A 25,522-nucleotide genomic window follows, 5' to 3' on the forward strand; every position below is an offset into this window, starting at 1 on the left:
GATTTTTTGCTAGTTTTTCCAGGCATTACCTCTATGGTGCATAAGGGAGATAGCATCTTGAGTTATCCAAGGAGAAAAGATGGATTTAATCCTAGTTTTCCTGATGGGGGTCAGGGAGTTTAGAGTATTAAGAAAGATGATATTAAAATTTGGAACAGTTTCTTCTAGAGAGAGGTCATGGAGGAAGGACCAGTTAATAGAGGAGTGAAAGGTGTCCAGGTTGAAGTTAGAAAGTTTGTGACAATCTTTATATTGATGGGATTTGGATACTTGGGGGGAGTGTCTCTAGACAGTGGTAGGGAAGTGGTCACTTACAGACTCAGGGAGTGTGGAGAAGTTGTAGTAGAGGTGGGGGTTGGACATAAGGATCTAGTCAAGTGTAGTGCCAGTATCAGAATGTTTATTCTGGTGAGTGGTGGTAGTGATTAGTTAGGAGAAGCCATAAAGGTTAATGCTAGCATTTGGAGAGTCCAAGGATAGAGTATTCCAATCACCGTTAACATTGCCCAGTATAATAGTTTCATAGGAGATAGATTGTGAGATCCAGGAGAGAAAGTGTTGAAGGATAGGGATGTTGTTTCCTAGAGGTATATAGATGGTAGAAATGGCTATCTTTTTGTGATTGTTCCATTTGCAATTAAGTATGAGGACTTCTGTTGGGTGGAAGTTTGGTGATGAAAAAGATAGGGGGTAGAGGGAGAGTTGTTCTGTGTACATTATAGCTACACGTCCCCCTTTTTTCTTAGTCTGTCCTGGAAAATGATATTGTAGTCAGGGGGTAAGATTTCAATGTCAGATATATGGGGTTTTAGCCATGTTTCAGAGATGGTGAGAATGTCTGGAGTGTGGAGAGGCATCCATGAGTCTAGTTCAGTCACTTTGTTTAGAATTCTTTGAATGTTGACAGATAATATGGTTAAGTTTATAGTAGATGAGGAAGTGTAAGTCTAAGCGGAGAAAAATGGAGGGGAGAGGGAGGGGAGTGTGGGATGGGTGGAGAGAGTGGAGTTGGAGGCTGGTCCTGGATTAGGGTGTATATCTCCTGAGAGTAGTAAGTTTAGTATAAGGAGTTTAGAACTTGAGTTGTTTAGGTTAAAAAAGAGATGTTTTGGCTTTATTTTGGGAGATAGTGAAGGCTGAGGGAATAGTTCTAAGTAGGTGGGTGTCATTGTTGTAGAATAGAGCTGGGTTAAAAAGGAATGTATGAGCTGTTGGTAGATGAGTTTGTGGGCAGGTAAGTGTGGGGTCAGGGGTTATATATAATAGGGTTTGATGGCAGGAGGCATAGATAGAGAGAAAAAGAAGCCGAGCTGTAGTGAGGAGGAGATGTATCATGTTGTATGACAGGGTAAAGGCATAAAGGGAATACATTTGGGAAGTAGTGCAACAAGGATGGAATGGTGAATAATAATGTGTGGCAAAGCAATAGTAGTGTAGAGAGCACTGAGGTAGGATTAGACGAATCTGTAGGAGTTCTTATGTCAACAGGAAAGAGAGAGCACTGATAGGAGGGTGTGGGAGGAAAAAGGGAGTGGCCAGAAGGAGTGGTTTTAATGGATAGAGCATAAATGAAGATTATATGAGGGCATGTGGGAATGGAGGCCAGTAGGAGTGCAGAGTGAGCCCGAGTGCAGCGAGGGTGAATGGAGAGGGTTGGGCCACCATGAGGCAGACCAAATCAGCAAGAAACAATCAGTTTCCAACCACCTTACCACAGGTCAGTGGAAATCAAGATTTTTAATAGGGTTATAAACACTGCTAATGCTCCTCTAATTTGAACAGTGCTTAAGCTCTTTATAGAAGAGCTCATAGGAAAACCAGCATTTACCTTAACTTACCTATAACAAAAGGTTATACACCATAGGAGAAGGATGAGTGATTGGGGGGTGGTTATCTATACAGTGCTCCTGTTAGTGTGCATGCCACAGATTTTAAATGGTATTTTGTCAGGTATTTATACAAAAAGTAATTAGGACATACACAGCAATCTTTTCCTTTTGTAAGCTGTGAAGGATGAGTGATTGGGGGGTGGTTATCTATACAGTGCTCCTGTTAGTGTGCATGACACAGATTTTAAATGGTATTTTGTCAGGTATTTATACAAAAAGTAATTAGGACATACACAGCAATCTTTTCCTTTTGTAAGCTGTAATTTGCATTCCCAAGCATTTGTAAGGCTCCTGTTGCAAGGGGTCAACCCTGGGGGGGGGGGGGGGGGGCAGTAATGATGGAAAGGAAAATAGGTAACAGCAATCTTTTCTTTTTGTAAGCTATAATTTGTATTCCCAAGTGTTTGCAATGCTCCTCTTACAAGGGACCAGCACTGGAGTGGGGAAAAGTAGTCATGGCTAGCACACTGATACAGAATGCAGGGCCTTGTTCTAAACCCGATAGTGAGTAGTTTAAAAATTAAATTAGTGAGTAGTTTAAAAATTAAAAAAAAAGTATGAAATGTAATCAGAGGCACTCAGACAAAATATCTGACATTTTAGACACAGGTACAGAGTGAAATGTTTGGTCTGACGATACTGTTAAAACTTTGGATTTAGAAGACATGAAAAACAGAGTTGCATACACATTGATATATTCGGGGTAAGATGTGAAGTTACTGGATAAAAAGCTGCTAATATGTAATTTAAAAATAAGAAATACAAGATATTTTTCAAATCATAGCCCTCAAAGAAGTCAAGTGTTTTTATTTTTATGTTGTTTGGCTGGTGAAAACTATGAATGGTAAAATGACTGTACAGTATAAAAGTTAAGAGGGAATGTGTCCAGTAGCAGTCAGGCACAGAGAAAATCTTGAATATTGTACAACAGTCATTGTAAGGATCTTCTTCACGACTGGACTGAGTTATTTACAGTCTTATGATTTTTGTCAGAATATCACATATAAATAAATCCAGATACCATGCAAGAGTTAAATGCTCCCAGGAAGATGCCAAATAAGTGTTAGGATCCGAAAATAGCAGGAACAGAAGTAAATGTAAAGCTTAGCCATCAATAATAAGCAATTACGACCAAGCAACTATTGAATAGCATGGCTACTGTTGCAAAGTAAGATAATATTTCACTGTTCCATAAAATCTGAGAAAAGCAAATCACCATCTCTTTTTACACAGAGGGAAGGAGAGCTTGACTATTTCAAATGTCATGTTGTTTTCTGAACTAGATGCAAACCAGGGAGTTGGGTGGCTGTGATTTGATGTAATTTATATTCAGTCTGCTAATATCATACAACAGGGGTTTGTTTATTTATTTGTTTAAATAGCTTACCTGGAGAGTAATATACTGCTTACAAGGAGAGAGTTCAGGCATTTCCCTCATGCTGAGCATAAGGGAACACAAGAATTTTTAAGCAAGGTAGACATTATTTGAAATAATTGTACATCAAGAATTATATTAATAAAAATTGTAAATCACACACGTGTACACATACACACAACAAAATAAAATATAGAGGTTTATTTGAACTAATTATGTTAAGGAACATTTATAAAATATTTTACAGAAAATCATTTGATGAAACATTAAAGTGGGGAGATACTGGCTGAAAGTTAAAGAAAAAGGTAAAAGAAGCAATTGCAAAATGGGTTTATATAAATTATGTAAGCAATTAGAGAACAGCATGGTTGAAACAGGGATTTAGGTGCTTCAAGCTGATGTCAGATTTTCGATTTTCATGGAATTACAGAAGATGAGTTCTAACAACGGGGTTACATACTAGGATGATGACTGAGGTTTTCAGATGAGACCTGCTCTGATAAATAAGGAACATTGAGCTGCATGCTCTAGGTACCTTGTGAGTTTAACTCATGAGTAAAATTTACTTGGGGGTGTCTTCTGATGTTCGGGCAGTATTAGGGAAACACAAAAGTGATTATTTGAGGTTCTTATCAATGGGCTTCCCACTACAAATGTGATGGGTAAGGAAAATGATCTTGTTTAAGTAGTTCATTTAATAGAGAGGTTAGCATTATGTCAGTTGTTGTAGAAGAGGGTGGTGTGCTTTGAAAAGTACAGAAAAGTTGTATTCTGAAGGCCAAAAGAGATGACTGTACATTCATTAAGAGATCACTTAAAGTGCAGACAGATTCCTTTTAGACGTAACAGCAATGAATGGAAAGCATGTATTCCAGTTGGGCAAGAAGACTTATTTTATTTATTGCATTCTTTCTTTCTTGGACTGGAAATTGAGAAAACCTTTTGCCAAGAAGTGCATCCTGGTAACCTTAGCTTTATTTATTTTATCTGATATTTGAATGACATAGTTTGGTCAAGCCAGTGTCTTGGTGTCTAAAAAGGGTGATAGTTACCAGGTGACAGAGTTTGAAATTGATAACACGCCAGTTAGCAGGAGCAGCTGAGTGGTTTTGATTTGTACTACAGATCATTGTTTTGGACTTTGCTGAGCTGAAGAGAATTTTGTGATTTGAGTAGGCAGTTGGAATAATGATTAAGATGTGATTCATGTTGATATTTTTTGTGGAGTGAGACAATCTGGGAAAACAGATGACCATATCAACAGATTAGAGAATTACTGGAAGTAGTGGGAGTATGTCATCTCTGTGAAGGCAGTTTCAGTGAACATAATTAAAATGAAGGTAATCTGCTGAAACCACTTTTGCTGACAGTGGAGATTGCCTTTTTCTTTACTGTTGTGTGACCACAAAGTCACCTTATATTCTAGGGGTGCAGGGGTGGCTTTCTTTAAATGTTCCCTGAAGGTGGTTTTGGCACAAACAGCTTTTTTATTTGGTGTGTGTGTTCGCTGAAACTACCTTCAGTGAATTGACTTGAATCAGAAGTAGCATATGGGTTTTCTATCTCCAGATGGCAGCTCTTTGTTAGACATACTACCAAAACTCAAACTGACATGTACCAAAACTCATTTGAATGTCTTCAAATGTTTGTAAAGATGAAACACTGCTATTTGTTTTATTTTTAAAGGTCTTTATTCCTCCCTGCTCCCAAAATATAAACATAACTCTTTGTTAATTTGCAAACTAGGGTGATGCCAAATGCATGTTTTTTTCATCTATGGATAGCTTACTGTTTAGAATGTGTCCAACCTTAACAAAAGAAGAAAATTTCTTTGGGTAACCTTTGAAGCCACTTAACTGGTTAGGCCAAATCCACCTTTTTAATATCTCCATTCATTATTTTGAGATGCCATGTGTATTTTATTACATTAAATAGCATTTTTAGGGATTAGGGATTATGGGGTAAGACACGGGTTTGTGTCTTAAAGCATATCATATTCAAGTTTTGAAGTCTGTTCATATGAGAAAATATAAGTTAACGCCTTAATTGAACTTGAATGAAATATTATACAAATACATTTTCAATGTTCATTTCAGTTATTTAAATAGGAAAATCTACACTGACAATATAGTTAGTTTGCTACTCATTTGAAGAGGTTTGTTGACATGGTGTCTATAATAGATGGGTTTTGTGAGATCACATCCTACAAAATGCTTTCTGTATGTCTTCTGTAATAGAAAGTCAAACAGAAGCATTTGCTGCGAGAGTCAAGCAATCGTCTGGATAGAGTTTATGCATATTTTCTATAACAAAAACTCAAATAAAATGATTTGCTTTGAGAATTAGTTGGTCAACAACATAGAGTTTTTTCTTCAGTGCTGTTCTTATATTTCCATCCCTGTATGTTAGAGCTACCTTAGGAAGAGACAACATCCCTGTCGTGTTACACTTTCCATATTAAAGGGAGAAGAGATGGAATTATTAGTGCAAATACAAGCAGTAAGGTCTTTCATCACATATGCACTCAGAACAAAATGGTTAGTTAGCCTGTACCCCTCTACAGTTTTCCATATAAAATGGTTAGAGAGCTTCTCCATATAAAAGATCACTGAATATTGGTGAAGGCCTTTTCAAAGTCAATGGCAGTTACTTGGCAAGGAGACTTATGATTGTTTCTGATACTGGAATAACTAATTAAGGTGGCAATATGGTGTGCCCTGTATCTCTCTCCATAAAAATAAATTGCCTGATCATAACACTATCGGCATATGAAGAGACTGTAGAGTATGAATTACATGATATATGTGCTGGTATGTCCTGAAAAAGATCCTGCTACAATAAAGATCTTCAAAAATATCTTTAAAAAGTTGATGAATCACTGTCCTTAAGTATGGCATGGCTTACTCTCAAAAATGATGTTCTTTCCCCTAGGGATGTAGGCATCATAGAAAGGGCAGTGTGATCCAAGATGGGAGATGTAATCCTCATCTGAATCATATGCAGTTTAGTTTTTGGGACTAAAAAATAACCTAACCTACTTCCAAACGATATGTTTGGACTAAATAAGTGAATTAATGCTGCATGTATGGATTATCCTTCAGGCATTCATCAGGCCTTCCTCATTTATAAATATAAAATGAAATATACTCTTCATGCGTCTTTCCAGAACAGAATTATTTTTGTCCAGTGTGAAGTTTGCAGCCAGATTCATATCCTCAGGAATATCAGAGAGTAAGTGTTGTTGACTGAAGGTCTTAATGGAGGTTATGAATTTTTTGTACTAAGGTACACAGATTATATGAAATGCGAACACATCAGTTCTGAGACAAACCCATCACTCATCATTATTATTCACAGGGCCCCAAATAATCTCCTTAAATTATCAGTGCAGAATGGTTGCCACGCCTCTCTTTAAGAATGTAGAGTGGCTAGTAATAACTTTTGGATTTGTTCCATTTTCCTGACAGAAAACTGATGTGCAGCCAACATACTGAGTTCAAACTGTTCAGCATTGCATGAATTCATGATCTTTATGTAAGTCAGTTCACGGAGGAAACTAACTCCACAGCTGATGTATGACACTTTGATATCTACAAATTTAATTTGAAAAGTTTTATTTATTTACCTTTTTGTAGCTCCATGTGAGGAACAGCATTCTGCATACTCTATATGTATAGATATAGATATATATGAGTGTTATATGAGCTATTACTGTACACATTTCAGTGCATGCTGAAATGCTAGTGGTTTTGTACAGGGTACAATTGGTCAGACAATTTAATGGTCGAAGATCATTATATTGACTGCTACATAATTCAAGGACTTTTCCCCTTATTTCATGTTTGTGAGACCCTGGAGTTAGTATACTTAATTTCCTAAGGTGCAGGTGTAAAACCTCCCACGTAAAAAAAAAAATTTGTTTTTCTTTTTGCAATCACAAATGAAATGAAATGTTGCATGCATTTCATTGTGTACTGAAATGCTGGCATATTTTTTTTGTTTTTCTTTTTGTAATCACCAGTGTAACATATTGGTTTACATTTGCGATAATTTTAAATTTTTTGTTGTGATAAATGGCAATCACTGATGAGTTTGTTCGATGTTTTGTGTTTCAAACTCACCAGAGATTATTCAGTATAAACCTATGTGTATATATATATATATATATATATATATATATATATATATATATATATATATATATATATATATCTGAGACTGCAATTATGGAGAGAGAAAACGTTATACATGACTGTTCCTCTCCATCTGGGATTCTGAATTCTTATGTTTTCAAGGTGACATATGATATACATGAAGCTCAGTGAGAGGAAATGACTATTTGGCTCTCAATGAGATGTCCCCTAAATTTTTCTGCTCATCCCTTAAAGGAAAACAACAGGATATTAAAGCAGATTCCCCAACCTGCTGACTCTTCCAGTCCCTGTTCTTTGATAAAGCTTAAAAAAATCACCCTTGCAGCTTTAAAAAATAACCCACTCAACTGTTTTCCCTGTTCTGCTTCCTAGCTTTCTATACTGTTTTTGTTTCACTTTGCAAACCAACTTGAAAAACCTGTAGCTGGCTCTGAAATTATGATGTCACATCTGCCATCTGCTCTTGCTCTAGCTATCGGGATGTTTCCTCCCCCAAAGTGATGTAATCCCCACCTGATTTGCATGCTGTATAGAAGAGCCAGTGTTCCTCCCACATTGTGATGTCAGACCTGCCTTACCCAGCCCACTCAACCTAATAAAATCCATGTGGTGTGTGGAACTCCTTTTTATTGTACGTGTATCCTGTCGACTGCATTTGTTTGAGGGACGACTGAAAAGTTTGGATTGCCTGCATCTTTGTCTGCATTTTTTGCTTCATTGATAAGATAAGTCTTCCTAGTGAATTAAAAATGTAATTCTACACACAGCCCCTGTTTGAATGCACTTCTAGCCCTATTTTGTGCTGCCTGATATAGTTTATGACTCTCTTCTGAACAGGAATACTCTCTTCCTCCCTATGAGGATTCTGCTGCTGAAGAATCTATCCCTTCAGCCTCTCCTCCTTAGGATTATTATTTTGGGGAAACCCTGCATATCATGAGGGAGCACTTCCACTGGGAGAGCCAAGACTAATCAGAATCTAAGAAAAGGCTCAGAGACTTTCCTTTACTACCTCAGCACAGGCCTCTATCCCCCCTGTTTTAGACATTGTAAATGATGTATTTTCAGAGTCCGGCCTGTCTTCTGACTTTACCCCCTGCACCTGTTAAGCCAGGCAGATACTACAGGGTTCCAGATTCACATAAATTTCTTTATAAAAAACGTGCTGCTGACCCAGAAACATTTTCTCAGGGTCCCAAAAGGGGTCAAGGCTTCCACTGCAAAAAACCCTATCCCCTCCGATAGGGATTCAAGGGCACTGGACAGATGGGGAAAAAAGGTTTACACTTCTGCTACCTTGGCTGAGAGGGCTTTAAATTGTCAATTTCATATGCTTAAATATCAGCAGTACTTAATGTCACTGCTTAAACAGAAAATATTAACAAATTCTGAATGTGCAGAAGAGAAGGAAATGCAGGATTTATTGCATGCAACTGAACAAGTGGGAAGGCATACTTTGCAATGTGGTTTTGATTCTCTGGAGGCCTCTTGCAGGGCCGCTGTTACGGGTTCTGTCATTAGGAGGCATGCTTGGTTAAAGGAACATAATCTGCCTGATCATGTTAAAGCAAAATTATTAGATGCTCCATTACAGTATGATACTTTGGTGTTAAAGCAGAGGAGGAGGTGTTGAAGAAAATGGAGGACAAAGCAAAATCTATGCAGACAGTTAAGGATTTCTTACAGGTGCAGCCACCCAGATTTAGCAGGAACTGACCCACAAAGTATTGGTCCTTTCCTGTGTCAGACAGGCCACAAAGAGGCAGAAACAGATGCCCCAGAGGCAGATCCCAGCCCCAAGGCTCATACAGGCCTAAACAATGGGGTGCTTCTACCTCCAAAAGCGGAGAAGACAAATCACAGCCATACAGGAAACAGTCCCAATGACTTTCCTCTGCCAGCACCAAGCACTTATCTTTTGGCAGCCCCCTTAGGGGGAAAACTAGCATTTTTTTTCACAAAATTGGCACATGATCACCCAGGACAAATGGGTCTTGAATATAGTGTCTCAGAGCTACAGGTTCCACTTTCACACCCTGCCAAGGGCAAAAGGTATGCCAGACCTGCCATGCAATCAATGGGCAGAAACACAAAAGCAAGTTTCATCCCTCATGGACCTGAGGGCCATTCAGCGAGTACCACAGCAAGAGCAGGGACAAGGATTTTACTTGAGACTTTTCTTGGTACCCAGAAAGGACAAAGCCTGGAGACCAATACTGGACCTGTCTATTCTAAACACTTTTCTGGATGTTCCAAAATTCAAAATGTTGACTCTGCAGCAGCTTTTGCCCATGCTGGACAAGAACGCTTGGCTTGTAACTTTGGACCTAAAAGAGGCATACCTGCATGTCCCAATCAGACAATCTTGCAGAAGATACCTCAGATTCATAGCTGGCTCAATGCACTACCAATTCTGTGCACTGCACTTTGGCTTTATCTACTGCGCCCGGGGTCCTCACAAAATGCCTGGCACCAGTAATTGCATTTTGCAGACAAAGAGGAATTCAAATATATCCTTACTTGGACGACTGCCTTATTTAAGCAGAGAACAAGGACATTCTACTAAAGCATCTGGCGTTTCTAAAAAGATTACTAATTTGCCTAGGGTACACAGTAAACGAAAATAAATCAAAACTAGTACCCTCTCAAGAGATAATATTCCTGGGTGCAGGCTTAAATACAACTGCCCAGATGGCTTATCTCACGCCAGACAAACAAAGGCACCTGACTTCTTACTTCAAAATGTTGGCAACAAAGACCCAGTTATCTGCAAGAAAAATTCTGCAGGCTTTGGGCTTCATGGCATCCTGCATCCTGCTAATTCCATATGCCAGACTGCATATGAAGAAACTACAATGGTATCCAAAAAGTGTTTGGACTCAACATTGCCACAGCCTGGAAACAATAATAACCCTCATTCCCTTCCTGCAACAGGAGTTTCGATGGTGGGCACAGGCCTGTCATCACAACAAGGGACAGCCATTCACTTTACCCACAGCCAGGCAGACACTAACAACGGATGCATCAGATTATGCCTGGGGGGCCCACATGGCAGAAAAATGTATTCAGGGCACATGGCCCGCAAGCCAGATGCATCTTCATATCAATCAAAAAGAGATGCTAGCTGTTCAACAATGCAGCACAACAATGCAGAGACACTAAAAGACATCATTTGGTAAACAAAGCAATACTGTCTCACAATGAAAATAGGCTTGACATTAAACTTTGCCCTTGAAACTCACATTCATTGAAACAGCATTGAAACCCATACCACATCCAAAGAAAATGCATCTGGCCAGTGGTGGATAAAGATTACCTTTGGGCTGTTTTCAAATCATTGGCCCCTTGCACACAAAACAAGAAACATACATGTATTCTTTATTTTATACACCTTCCTGACTTTATTAAATTATATTCCTTGTATAATACAACATACATATTAGAGCGCATTTTAAATTTATTGTTTGAACATTTTACCAGTAATCTGTACTGCAGGCAGTGAAACAAAACACATGAACCAATAATGACAAAACTGCCCAACTCAGAACTTTTCCATCATAAAAGTCTACTTCCACACCCACAATATAAATAAAATGACAGTAGTATAAGCCATAGGCATCTTGCACAGCGTCTCACCCTTATTTTCAATTTCATTTTTTTGGGGGGGGGGGGGGACAAAAGGTCAAAAACCAGGGACACATTTTAAACATTGCTTGTATAATTTTGTAAAGTTGCTAGAATAAAATGTTGTGCTAATATCATGCATTTCACTGGCAGGTTTTGAACCCAGGACTCTATGCACTACAGTCAGAACAACATACCACTATGCCAAATCAACAGCTGCCTGAAAAATAGGAAGACTGAAACTTAATAGCCATCATTTAGTGAATTCATTTCTCACTTCTCAATATAGCTCTTAACCTCAACACAAAAAACATGGACAAACAACAAAGCCAATAATGGGGGAATACAAATTCAGTTCTCACTTCTCACTTCTCACTCACCATATCTCTGAACTGTTAGCACAAAAACAATAATGGGGGAATACAAATTGTGTGCTCACTTCTTATCATAGCTCTAAACTCTTAGCACAAAAAAAATGTTCTTACTTCTCATCATAGCTCTCTCAACTCTTAGTACAAAAAAAATCTGGACAAAGCTCAGAGCATAACTTTCAACTGTTAGAGAAAAAATGTTTTCACTTCCCATCATAGCTCTCAACTCACCCAGAAATGGTGGTGGCTAGGGATAGTAGGCTCTTTTTACCCTGTACCAAAGGTACAGGGTTTGAGCCTGAATACCTCTAGCCACCAAGTGTATTATATGGGGGCATTTTCACACACACACACACACACACACACACTGGTTCCTTACCCTGAGTAGTTATTCCTCTGTTGTTGCTGCCATTAATCCCTGCCCTGAGTAGTTCCCGGCTCGGCGAACTGCTGTTTCAGCTTCCTGGCCTGCACAAGCTCTTCTGTTCCCCATTCCCGCCGTTTCAGCGCGGCCCGCCAGCTTGCAATTCAGCCAGCCGGAAATGATGATGTGAGCTCCTTCAGCTCAATTCCAACTGGCTGGTAGCCTGATGGAGCTGACGTCATTGCACACATGATGACGTCAGCTCCGACAGTGCCAAAATTTTAAAAAAGCAAAGAAAAATCGGAAATGAAGGGGTGCCACTCGGGAATCGTGGCACCCCTTCATTTGGACCCCAAAACTCTGTAAAAACTGAGTAATTTGGAAAGGTTGGGAGGTATGTCTGGGGTCATTCTTGGTGTTGCCAAACAAACTTGTGGTTATGTGTGTGAAAGGGTGAGTGTGTGAGTTGAGTGAGTGTGGTGTGTGAGTTGAGTGAGTATGGTGTGTGAGTTGAGTGAGTGTGGTGTGTGAGTTGAGTGAGTGTGGGGGGTGAGTGAGTGTGGGGGGATGAGTGTGGGTGAGGTGAGTGTGGGTGAGGTGAGTGTGGGTGAGTGAGTGTGGGTGAGGTGAGTGTGGGTGAGTGAGTGTGAGCGAGTGTGGTGGGTGGGCGAGTGTGGTGGGTGGGCGAGTTGGGTGAGTGTGGTGAGTGGGTGTGGGTGAGTGTGGTGGGTAGTGAGTGAGTGAGGGTGGTGAATGAGTGTAGTTAGTGGGTGTGGGTGAGTGAGTGTGGGTGGGTGAGTGAGTGTGGTCGGTGAGTGAGCACTTGAGTGTGGGTGAGCGGTTGAGTGTGGGTGAGTGACTTGGTGTGGGTGAGTGAGTTGGTGTGGCTGAGTGTGGTGGGTGTGTGAGTTGAATGCTGGTGAATGAGTGAGGGTGGTGAGTGAGTGTGGGTGGGTGAGTGAGTGTGGTGAGGGTGGTGAGTGAGTGTGGGTGAATGAATGTGGATGAGTGAAGTGTGGTGGGTAAGGGTGAGTGTGGTGAGTGAGTGTGGGTGGGTGAGTGAGTGAGTTGAATATGGGTGGGTGAGTGTGGTTGGTGAGTGGGTGTGGTGGGTGAGTGTGGTGAGGGTGGTGGGTGGTGAGTGAGTGTGGGTAAGTGAGGGTGAGTGAGTGTGGTGGGTGGGCGAGTTGGGTGAGTGTGGTGAGTGGGGTGAGTGGGTGTGGGTGAGTGTGGTGGGTGGTGAGTGAGTGTAGGTGGGTGGTGAGTGAGTGAGTGTAGTGAGTGGGTGTGGGTGAGTGAGTGTGGGTGATTGAGGTGGGTGGGTGAGTGCGGTGGGTGAGTGAGCGGTTGAGTGTGGGTGAGTGGTTGAGTGTGGGTGAGTGAGTTGGTGTGGGTGAGTGTGGTGGGTGAGTTGAATGTGGGTGTGTGAGTTGAATGCTGGTGAATGAGTGAGGGTGGTGAGTGAGTGTGGGTGAGTGAGGGTGAGTGAGTGTGGTGGGTGGGCGAGTGTGGTGGGTGAGCGAGTTGGGTGAGTGTGGTGAGTAGGGTGAGTGTGGTGAGTGGGTGTGGGTGAGTGTGGTGGGTGGTGAGTGAGTGTAGGTGGGTGGTGAGTGAGTGTAGTGAGTGGGGTGTGGGTAAGTGAGTGTGGGTGGGTGAGTGAGGTGGGTGGGTGAGTGTGGTGGGTGAGTGAGCGGTTGAGTGTGGGTGAGCGGTTGAGTGTGGGTTAGTGAGTGTGGTGAGGGTGGTGAGTGAGTGTGGGTGAGTGAATGTGGATGGGTGAAGTGTGGTGGGTGAGGGTGAGTGTGGTGAGTGAGTGAGTGAGTTGAATATGGGTGAGTGAGTGTGGTTGGTGAGTGGGTGTGGTGGGTGAGTGTGGTGAGGGTGGTGGGTGGTGAGTGAGTGTGGGTGAGTGAGGGTGAGCGAGTGTGGTGGGTGGGCGAGTGTGGTGGGTGGGCGATTTGGGTGAGTGTGGTGAGTGGGGTGAGTGTGGTGAGTGGGTGTGGGTGAGTGTGGTGGGTGGTGAGTGAGTGTAGGTGGGTGGTGAGTGAGTGTAGGTGGGTGGTGAGTGAGTGTAGGTGGGTGGTGAGTGAGTGTAGTGAGGGTGGTGAGTGAGTGAGTGTGGGTGGGTGAGTGTGGTGGGTGGGTGAACGGTTGAGTGTGGGTGAGTGAGTTGGTGTGGGTGAGTGTGGTGGGTGAGTGCGCTGGGTGAGTGAGTGGTTGAATGTGGGTGGGTGGGTGAGTTGAATGTGGGTGTGTGAGTTGAATGTTGGTGAATGAGTGAGGGTGGTGAGTGAGTGTGGGTGAGTGAGGGTGAGCGAGTGTGGTGGGTGGGCGAGTGTGGTGGGTGAGCGAGTTGGGTGAGTGTGGTGAGTAGGGTGAGTGTGGCGAGTGGGTGTGGGTGAGTGTGGTGGGTGCTGAGTGAGTGTAGGTGGGGGGTGAGTGAGGGTGGTGAGTGAGTGTAGTGAGTGGGTGTGGGTGGGTGGGTGAGTGAGGTGGGTGGGTGAGTGTGGTGGGTGGGTGAGCGGTTGAGTGTGGGTGAGTGAGTTGGTGTGGGTGAGTGAGTTGGTGTGGGTGAGTGTGGTGGGTGAGTGAGTGGTTGAGTGTGAGTGGATGAGTTGAATGTGGGTGTGTGAGTTGAATGTTGGTGAATGAGTGAGGGTGGTGAGTGAGGGTGGGTGAGTGAGTGTGGTGAGGGTGGTGAGTGAGTGTGGGTGAGTGAAGTGTGGTGGGTGAGGGTGAGTGTGGTGTGTGAGTGTGGTGAGTGAGTGTGGGTGGGTGAGTGAGTAAGTTGAATGTGAGTGGGTGAGTGTAGTTGGTGAGTGGGTGTGGTGGGTGAGTGAGGTGAGGGTGGTGGGTGGTGAGTGAGTGTGGGTGAGGGAATGTGGGTGAGTGAGGTGTGGTGGATGAGGTTGAGTGTGGTGAGTGAGTGTGGGTGGTGAGTGAGTATGGATGAGTGAGTTGAGTGTGGTGAGCGTGAGTGAGTGTGGTGAGCGTGAGTGAGTGTGGTGAGCGTGAGTGAGTGTGGTGAGTGAGAGTGAGTGTGGTGAGTGAGTGTGGTGGGTGGTGAGCAGTGAGTGTGAGTGAGTGTGGTGGGTGAGTGAGTGTGGGTGAGTGAGTTGAGTGTGGGTGAGTGTGGTGAAGTGAGTGGGTGGGTGAGTGTGGTGAAGTGAGTGGGTGAGTGTGGTGAAGTGAGTGTGGTGAAGTGAGTGGGTGAGTGTGGGTGAGTCTCATTTTTGGATGTAATTTCTAAATTTTGTAAACTTTGTTTTTGTATTGTCATATTACTTTACATTGCCCTACCGATATGTGACAAAGTACAGGCAGAAGCACAGTAACAGATGCAAAAAATAAGAGCATAAATTTGCAATAACCATGCGTATACATTACTTGCATGTTTTTACATAAGAAGCAGATGTCTGTCACAATTAATCGACAACACTACATCAGATTACAAGTAGTATGCAATACCGTAATTTTTTAAATTATGTCTTAAAAAAGCATGTTGGTGCTGTCATGCAAGTCTGTAAAATATTTCATGTTTATAGTGTGTCATTTGTTAGCTATTTAATCAAACGGGAAGGAAAAATAAGTGGGAGTTTGATGCTTTGCAAAACGGTGATTATTCCCAGTGCTATGTAGCTTGGTTCTAAATTTGACAGGAGGAGTGCAACAAAAAAAGTGTCCCACTGTAAGGAGGGAAAGGCTGACAAGAAAACAGTATATTACTCTGGTCACCTGCTGTGAGCTGTCAATCACATGCAGATAATGGGTCAAATTACCCTTAGCTCTTTGACAGCTAGGGAAGGTAGGTGTGAAGTGGGAGGGGAGATGCCTTGAAGAACTAGATTTCAGCCTTCACAAAAGAAAGCAAGTTAGCTAAGAAGCAAGAGCAATAAAATGCACTTTTCAGTTCTGTTCTGTAGCATTTGCACTGCTTGGGTTTGAAGTAGTCATTGAAAAAGGATAACATTTTAACCAAAAGTAGGGGATTTTAAGACAGCAGTGAATGCCTGTTAAGTCAATGAAGTGACAGCAGCTTAAGGGAAAACGTGGCAGATCTGATGCAATTTTTTGGAGACAAACAATGCATTCTGGGATGCTTAGAGGCAGAGTAAACAGTCTGAATTATTTCAACATGCCAGCCCCCATGTGGTCAGAGTCAGAAATTGCATATAAAAATATCTAAAAAGCTCTAAATAGTCCCAAAGTGCTGTTAAAATGTAGGAAACACCAAACCATGATGAAATAAATATGTTTTTTGAGTCTGAGGGTGCGGTTGTCCTTTAAGTAATTGCCCAATTTCCATTTTGAGTTTTCTCTCTCATAGAAGTAGACAATTAAACAATTTAGCAAAAACAAAGCATACAAACCAGCGACAATGGGGCAGAGCCAATAATAAATCCTTTATTCACAGATAAGTGCTTTCACAATATAATATAGTATCGCTTCATCAGATCAAGAGATACTGAAGCAAAGGCCTCTTATATACACAAACTAACCAACCAAAACACACTAAACTAAAAGACATACCCACAAATTAGCTATGTATTGTAGATACATTTAAAACAAGTGAGTGTAAAAAAATGTATAAAACAAATGAAAAAGGTAACAGCAGAAAAAAACTATAATCAGAATAAATACACATATAAATAATATTAAATTCATGGTGTAAAATAAGCATATTATCTATAAAGTCTATGGGATTTAATGGCAGGTTTCAGTGGCACATATTCTTTGAGTCCAGACCCCTTGTTAGCTCCTAACCTCAAACCAAAAGGAAATAGGGAAGCAGTCTTCAGCACTTAAACCAGAACAAAATCTAAGCAGTTCTGAAGGCCTTGAAGAACCACACTCCAAAGACACCCAAAAAGATATAAATACAACTTTTAATTTCTCATAAATGTTCAAATAAATCGTTTTCGTCCACAGACTTCATCAGATGAATTAAACAGAACAAACAAAAAAACAGCCCTCCTATAGCACTAATGAGTTTTTGAATTCACTAATCAACAATCAACATCAATTGAAGTCATGAATATTCATAGGACTCTGTCATCATTTACTCAAAACCCCATAGCTAAAAACCACTTCTAAACACAGTTTGTAACATCAACACAGAATTCTTTCTAACATCTAGAATCCTTTAGTTAAAAGACTACTCCTGAATATAAATAGAATAACAAAAACTGCTGGAAAGAAACTAGTAAAAAATGTCTAATAAAAAATGTATATAAAAAAATACAGTTTTAAAAACAGTTTAAAAGTGACTCACAAAGTACAGGATTGTCTCCATCTAGTGACCAAAAGGCAAACTACACTTACAAAGTAATTTAAAAACCTAATGCCCCTTGTGCATAGGATAATTTAGACCTCTAACAACAAAGTTATAATTTGATATATGGTATACATAAACACACAAAAAATCTTTTGGTATGAGAAAAAGAGAAGAAAGAAGTTCTATATTATAATTTTGTCACCCGTAATTTCAAAAGGGGGGGTTGGGCAATAGAAATATTCTCATTAAGTCCGGGGGATCTACTAGAATCCAGGGAAACCTGCCAGAACGACTCTATATATTCCAAGTGGGTTTCCCAAGGACCACCCAGGACATCATCAGAATCTTTCTCGAGAACAAAAAATAGAAATTTTGCATCACTACAAGATAATGTATTTTTGTACAAGGCATTTCTTTCATTATTAGTCCTAATATCATGCATGTGTTTGCATATATGCCTTTTAAGCTTCCACTCAGTTTTGCCTACATAGAAGGCTGAACACATGTAACTAGATAAACTACCCCAGTAATGTTTCAATTTGAGAAAACCTGTCTGCTTATTTCTCTCCCCCTGCACTCCAAGTTTACAGAACCAGTGTTCAAAATGTAAGAACATTGTGAGTAGGCACCACATTTAAAAGTGCCTGGTCTTTTCAGACTCCCCTTGGTGGGTGCTTTGACCCCCTCAAAATGTTCTTTCATATTTCTGCCTTTTTTATAGGTAATTTTCATGGGGTATTTTTCAAAATGGGGCAGGTCAGTAAGTACCTTAAACCTGTCCCATTCCTTCTAATAATTTCACCCACCAACTTAGAATCTTGGTTGAACTCTATAACAAGTGCTTTCCTTGGGGCGTCTTGGTCATTACTGATTTCATTTATTTTGTTATTCACACTTGATGTGAACCCAGTGCCAAGAAGGGGATTATATTTTGTCTTCCTTAAAAACTTTATATCAGTAGTAATCTCTTTCAATAGTGAAGGGGATAGCTTCTGTCCCTAAATAACTTCTCTAAAAAATCCACCTCATTGTCAAAATCCAAATCCAGGGATGTCATCCTACTTGCCCTGATGAGTTGTCCCCTATAAATGTTCTTTTTTTGAAAGTAAGGGTGGGCACTATGGAAATGTAAATATGAGTTTGTAAAGGTTTCCTTATGGAAAACATTAGATTTTATTCCTGTAGGAACCTTTTCTATTGTCACATCCAAGAAGTTCATCCTATCATGGTTGATGGAACTACTGAAATACAGAAAGTTGGTAGCAGTTTAAATATATTCAATACATTCCAACAATATGCTTTCTGTGTCTATCCAGAAAAGACAAATGTCATCCAAAAATCTTCTGTAGTTTGACCAACATCCCTTGAATTCAGAATCCAGAATTAAATTTTTTTCCCACCATGCCAAAACAATGTTGGCATAGGTGGGGGCAAAATTTGCACCCATGGCCACACCCATAATTTGATGGAAAAACTCACCACAAAAGTTAATGAAAATATTTTGTTTAGTACCAACTCTAATAGGTGTAATAACACATGCAGGTTGTCAGATGGAATGGAAACCTTATCTATCAATGCTGCTTCCAACCACTCAATACCAATAGATTGGGGTATAACAGAAAATAAATCTTTGATGCCTATAGTTACAAAAATAACTGACTCAAAAGACCTACTGATGTCAGAATCTTTAAGAAATTCCCAAGAATCTTTAAGTATAACAGTTTCGGTACCCCATAAAATTTTAAGTTTGCTATCCAAATACTTTGCCAATGGTGCTGTTTTTGAACCCTCCACAGCTACAATAGGCCTAAGCAGGGGGATATAGTTGGTCTTTATGAATCTTTGGGATACCTAAAATGGTTGGGTTCCTGGGTTTTGGTCCAGATATTTAAAGGTACTTAAATCTATAAGCCCCTCCATAAGCATTTCATTGAGGGTAAGGTCTATTTTCCCAAAGGCAACATTCATTTTGTTCTTAGACACTCTGGTATAGGTGTTGGTGTCCCCAAGGATTTCCAACATTTTGCCTTCATAACTCATAATGTCCACTAGAACAGTCCCTCCACCCTTATCGGATTTCATAACCCTAATATTTTTGTCACCCCTAAGCTGGCTCAAAATCCTGCACTCTTGAAAGTTGAGGTTACTTTTGTGTTTCTTAAAATTAGAGCGGATTTCCCTTTCAACCAGCTGTTCAAAATTTTGTTCTGAATTGTTGGGTTTTGTTGAATATTTGCATACCACTACCTCCTTTCTTAGATTTTTGATGAAGTGTTCATGTATTGTCATTGAGTTCTTGGATGTTGAAGTTTCGAGACAAGCAGATCTATCCTTTAGTACTAGATTGTTTAGGAAGGGGTGCTACAGAAATTCTCTATTGCATACAACTAGTATTAACTCCTCCCACATTTTTTCTAATATAGTAAAGGGGCAAGGTATGCGTGCTTCCAGGCTTAATGCTGCAGATGATGGATTTATGAGTGAACTGAGTACACTCACAAGCCACTTTAGGAATAGGGGGCTATATAGCAGATGAGATCACCCAAGGGCTGGAGCAAGGAAGAGCATTGAGATCTACAAGAGCTAGACCATATTTTTTCTCAGGTGAGGGAGCATAGTGGTGATGGTGCTCTGAGTACTACCAATGAAATTTCCTTTGCATTCTCTCTATATTATAGTAGCGATACTAAGAGTATCACTGATGTTATAAGTAAGAACTGGTCTGTATTGCTTAAAAAGCAACACTGGAATCTAATCCAAACAAAAACGATTTATTGCACTTAGTGCCTCGGCCAAAACAGCCTTCAAAGAGTGCAAATTCACAATAAAACATTAAAACATTCCCCTATATATATATATATATATATATATATATATATATATATATATATATATATACTCCTAATTGATTAATTAAACAATTAGTAAAACAATTAAAATTATATAATTGAAAAATTTAAAGCAAACATTTCCAGTTAATATCTGTGTTTAACCCCCTTAGTATAAGGGTGCCAAATTTTAAAATAAACACAGTTTCTTTGTATAATAATTTGTTTTTAATTAATCTTTCATCCTCCATTCTAACCAATACTTTTTCTAAAACTGTTGCCTCTAACAAAGTATAATCAATCAAGATTACACGACACCTGCAGCAACTGGAAAGACCCCAAAAGTACCCCACCAAGAGGATCAAAGGACTCAAACAGATGCCCTATGCAGTTAGGCTAAAGAAACTCCAGCTCTACTCAGTTGCTTACCGCCTACTCAGAGGCGATCTGTGCCTGATGTATAAAGCCATGTCCAACCCAGAATTAATAGACATGCTCCACCTCAGGAAATCCAAATCCCTTAGAGCTACATGCTCCAGGGACTTAAACCTCAACACAGAAATAAATAGGACATGCTGGAGGGACAGATTCATATCCCAGAGGCTCCCCTCACTCTGGAACAAAATCCCAATCCATGTTAGGCAGAGCCCCTCAATGACCCTCTTCAAGAGAAATCTTGACGAGTGGATGGGAGATCGTAGGTTTACCCTGGGATCTCTTCTGTGTCCCTACTAGACAGAGGCACAGTAAACTAACCTTAAAAGGGTTATCTTCTGTGGCCTACTATACAGAGGCACAGTCAACTAATCTAAAAGGGTGGCGAAAGCCCAACACACTCTGGCTAGGCTTATAAATACCCTAGGGCAGATAGCCTAGTATCAACCTATGAACCTATGTTTTTCAAAAAATGCATTGCTATAGGACTTTCCTCTTTCTGTTTTTTTTAATATCTCTAATATGTTCCTGCAACCTCGTTTTTTTAAATTTCTCTTGGTTTCACCAATATAAAATAGGTTGCAGGGACCTCTCAGACAGTACACTACACTATCTGTTTCACAATGGAAAGTGTCATTTGTAACAAATTGTTTCCCGTTTAGTCTACAAAAACTAGTAACTATATTGCAACATATATTACAATGGTTGCAAGGTCTAGTACCTTTGTTATTTAAAGAAACAGGAACATCCAAAATAGGTAAAACAAATAAGATTTCACCAACTTTTCACATAAATTTTGCCCTCTTTTATAAGCCACATAGGGCATATCATGAATTATACTATTCAAAGTTTCATCTCTTAGTAAAAATTTCCAATGAAGTTTCACTATTTGCCAAATTTTGTCACTTAACGAATTATATGTAGTGACAAAAAACATTTTTCACTATTCTTAGGTTGCTGTCTTTTAATAATTCCAGCCTGTCCATGAACATGTTTATTCATATTGATACCAATAATTTTATTTATAGCATCCTTAATCATGACTTCACTGTAACCCCTGTGTAAGAACATGGGTAGAGTTTGCTTTATTTGTGTTTGTAAATCTAGAGTATTATTACAAAGCCTGGAAAGTCTGATTATTTCCCCATAAGGTAAGGCTTTTATAGTATGTTCAGGATGGCAACTCGTACCATATAAATATTGATTAATGTCATAAAACTTACAATGAACAGTAGTTCTAATGGAGCCATCTATCATACCAGTAAGGTGTATATCTAAAAAGTCAACTTCAACACCACACTGTAAACCATCACATTTGATGTCATAGATATTATCATTCAACTGAGATAAAAAAATGTGGGACTTGATCTAGCCCCCCCCCCAAACAAAAATCAAATCATTTAGGTATCAAAAATAAAATAAAACATGTTCCACAAATTAATTTATATATATATATATATATATATATATATATATATATATATATATATATATATATATGAAATCAAATTCAAATTTAGCCATAAACAAATTTGTGTACATGGGGGCAAATGGTGCCCCCATAGCTGTACCCCGCAATTGATGATATATGACATTATTAAAGCTGAAATAATTTTCTAATAAACAAAAATGCACGAAGTCCATGATGTAATGAGACATAGGACTATCTTCCAAAAAAATACTCTAATGCCTTTAAACCATCTTCATGTTTGATCTTAGTATATAAACTACAAACATCTATAGATATCCAAAACATATCTGAAGTCCATTTTATATTTGAAATTTTCTCTAAAAAAATCAAATGAGTCCCGAATATAGGAACCCAATTTCTCCACATAGGGTAGTAAAACATTATGTATAAGAAGACCCACATTATGTAAAAAATAATTGGTTGCAGAAATTATTGGTCTTTCTGGAGGTTTCACATTACTTTTATGTAATTTTGGAAGACAATCGAAAATAGCTAAGCTACATTCATTTATATTAAATTTGGTATCAATATCTTTCTTGGTGAAATAACCTAAGCAACATCCCTTTTCTAATAATATTACAAAGTTTTCATAGCTTTAGTATACATGGTCATATCACATACTTCATATGTTCTATTATCATTCAAGTGCTGCATGCACATGTCAAAATCTATAATGAAGAATAACAATTTTGTTGCCTTTATCCGAAGGCTTAATAATAAGATTCTGTCTGGCCATCAGATATTTAAGAGCAAGCCATTTATTTTTAGTCATATTAAATTGTTGATTTGGTATACTTTTATACTGTTCTATTTCTGAAAAACAACGAACAGTATTATTCGTATAAAGGGGGAATGAATTTACTTATACAAGGTACCGTGCTTGTATCAAGTAACATATATGCATTCTGTAAAGTATCCGCATCAGAAATATCAGAAACACAAGAATAAAAACTATCTTCATTGCTGTCAGTATCAATATCAGTATATTCATGTTGTATATTCAATTGTTCAGCAAAAAAATCACCTGAGATGTAATTTTCTGACAAACCTAAATATTTCTTGTCTTACTATATGAAATGCTGGTATAATGGTAGGAAAAAAAATTAATCCAAGATTTAATACAGAATTTTGTTTGTCAGTAAGTGGACAACCAGATAAATTAGCAACATTGGAGCCACTATGTTGCATAATATAATCAGTTCCATCTACCTCTTTTATATTGTGTATATTGTCCTTTATTCGTTGTAGGATAGTATTCAGATCCTCTCTTCTTGCCTCCCCTTTTGGCGCCTTCTCCGTTCTTCCGAAAACGCTGTTGATGAAGTTCCGGTTCTAATGCTAGGGGCAATGGAGGAAATGATCTAATATATATGTCAGAGTCTGTAGTCTGCTCCAAACCATCTGAATAGGCGAAAGAAACAGATAGTTGTTTTTTGTTGTTCCCGACTTATTATTGGCACCAGCAGATTTATATTTCTTAGTTGTCCATAAAAAGGCACGCCCACTCCTGTAATCGCGCAAGTCTCTCTTGATTTTATTTCATTTAAAGCTGACTTGTTCATTTTCAAAAGTATTTAGTTTATCTTTCATGTTGGTGAACACCTCACCAACCTTAGAAGTGCCAATTTTATTTAAAATCTCAGTATACATGGTATTAAGTTCATGTTTAAGTTTTTTTATCTAAAAGTTGCTCTCGTTCTATTAAAATGTTAACACAATCCATTGCACATTTATGCACTGCAGCTAACCATCTGTCTTTAAAAGCTGCAGCTACAGGATTTGTAGAATCAAATGGTATGGATGGGCTTCTAAATGCTCATAATCCTCGGGGAGCAATATCTAGCTCTGAATATCTAATTAAGCACAACAAGTTAAAATGACAACGGGTCTCTCCGTAAATCAACTTTTCAAATACATCGAGATTATCTTGTACTTCCTGTGGAAGAGAGACATTATTTCTACTGGAACACTGGCAAAGGGATTGTTATGTCTCTGTAGCCTTTCTTCCACATATTTAGAAGTAAAACTATTAGACATAGACTCACCGTTGTTAGATAAATTAACATGTCCAAAACCATTAGGTTGAGTCGGGTTGACAAAAGAAGTAGACCCATGCACTATATAACCATCCAAAAACTTCTGAGAAGCAGAAATACCCGATGTGGATGCAGACGAATTGCCATCTTCACGAAAAACATGAGGAATGTTCAAATTAGGATCCAAATCCATGAAAGAACACAAAAACCACACGAATGAAAAGGCAACTGTATAAATAAAAATGTGGTCTGTATTGCTCACTGATAAGATCAGGGGCATTGTGGGTGCACACCCTACATTTGTATATAAGGATAAACAGAACCTTAAAAGGATGCTATGTTATCCAGACAAAGTCAGAAAGGCTGGCAATGAGCCCAATAGGAGGGGCACTTTTCCATGTCACAATTGTAGACACTGTAAATACATTGATAGCAGTGGCAGTTTTATGAACCCTGATAATGGGATGATTTTTGAGTTTAGGATTAACGCCAACTGTACTACCAAGGATATTGTCTATCTTGCTGTATGCACTGTATGCTTCTGTTTTTATGTTGGCAAGAGTAATATGAGAATGAAGGATCGGATAAGAGAGCATCTTTATTCCATTAGTATACAGTACACGTGCAATGCCCTTGCCAAGCATGTTATGGCAAAAGGGCCTGAACATGAGTTTAGATTCCTTGTCATAGAAAAGTTGTACCCTAGCCCTCGACTGGGTAACATTTGGACTCAAGCTGAGTTGGTTAAGTTACAGTGGATATTGAGGTTAGGAGCTAACAAGGAGTCTAGACTCAATGAATACATGCCACTGAAACCTTCCCTTAAATCTCATAGAATTTATAGATAATATGTTTATTTTACACCATGAATTTAATATTATTATTTATATGTGTATTTATTCAGATTATAGTTTTATTCTATTGTTACCTTTTTCATTTATTTTATACATTTTTTACACTCACTTGTTTAAAGTGTATCTACAATATATAGCTCGTTTGTGGGTGTGTCTTTTAGTTTAGTGCATTTTGGTTGGTTAGTTTGTGTATATAAAGGGCCTTTGCTTCAGTATCTCTTGATCTGATGAAGCGATACTGTATTATATCGTGAAAGCGCTTATCTGTGAATAAAGGATTGATTATTGACTCTGCCGTCGTGTCAATGGTTTGTACGCTTTCTTTTTGCTGTTTTCTTCTTTTTTATACCTACCAGTTCATCCTAGAACCTACGTTTGGACAATTATGTGATCTATATTTAATAAGACTAGCAATTAAGGGAAACACTGGTTTCAGGATAAAGCTTGTTAAGTCATTAACTATTTACAAACAATAAATATCTCAATTAACTAACAGTAGCTGACTCTAAGGCAGTGATGGCAGTTGACCTAACTAGTAAGTATTCTGATTAATATAGACAAACAGAGAGTATTTATTTGGATGATTTATTACAGGGACCTGAAATGATTGAGACTCCCAAGCAGGTGTGTTCCTAAAAAGGTAAGGATCACTCAGCTAGTGCAGCTGTCTGACTGAGAAGATTACACATGGTAATATAAACCTGGGTCCAGTTGCAGGAATGTTCATTTCCTAGGACTGCTAAGGCATTCACTTTATTAAGTTCCCTCAAGATGTAACTCTGACAACAGCAGATTCAGCACACAAAGTGCTCATAGGTTCACAAGTAAGAAGTAGTAGGCTAGCTG

At 39.2% G+C, this 25,522-nt stretch overlaps 1 protein-coding gene across 2 annotated transcripts in view; it reads right to left on the reverse strand.

Moving 5' to 3' along the window:
• Window positions 1–23,220, reverse strand: part of LOC122793744 (pulmonary surfactant-associated protein C-like) — a 138,529-nt gene extending 115,309 nt beyond the window's left edge. For both annotated transcript variants that reach the window (XM_044061958.1, XM_044061954.1), the window contains exon 1: window positions 22,996–23,220. The gene's annotated coding sequence lies outside the window, so the exon portion shown is untranslated. The remainder of the gene's footprint in view (window positions 1–22,995) is intronic.
• Between the last annotated feature and the right edge of the window lie 2,302 nt (window positions 23,221–25,522).

This window comes from Protopterus annectens, chromosome 1.part0 (assembly GCF_019279795.1).
Source record: "Protopterus annectens isolate FY-2018-M chromosome 1.part0, PAN1.0, whole genome shotgun sequence".
Lineage (NCBI taxonomy): Eukaryota > Metazoa > Chordata > Ceratodontiformes > Protopteridae > Protopterus > Protopterus annectens.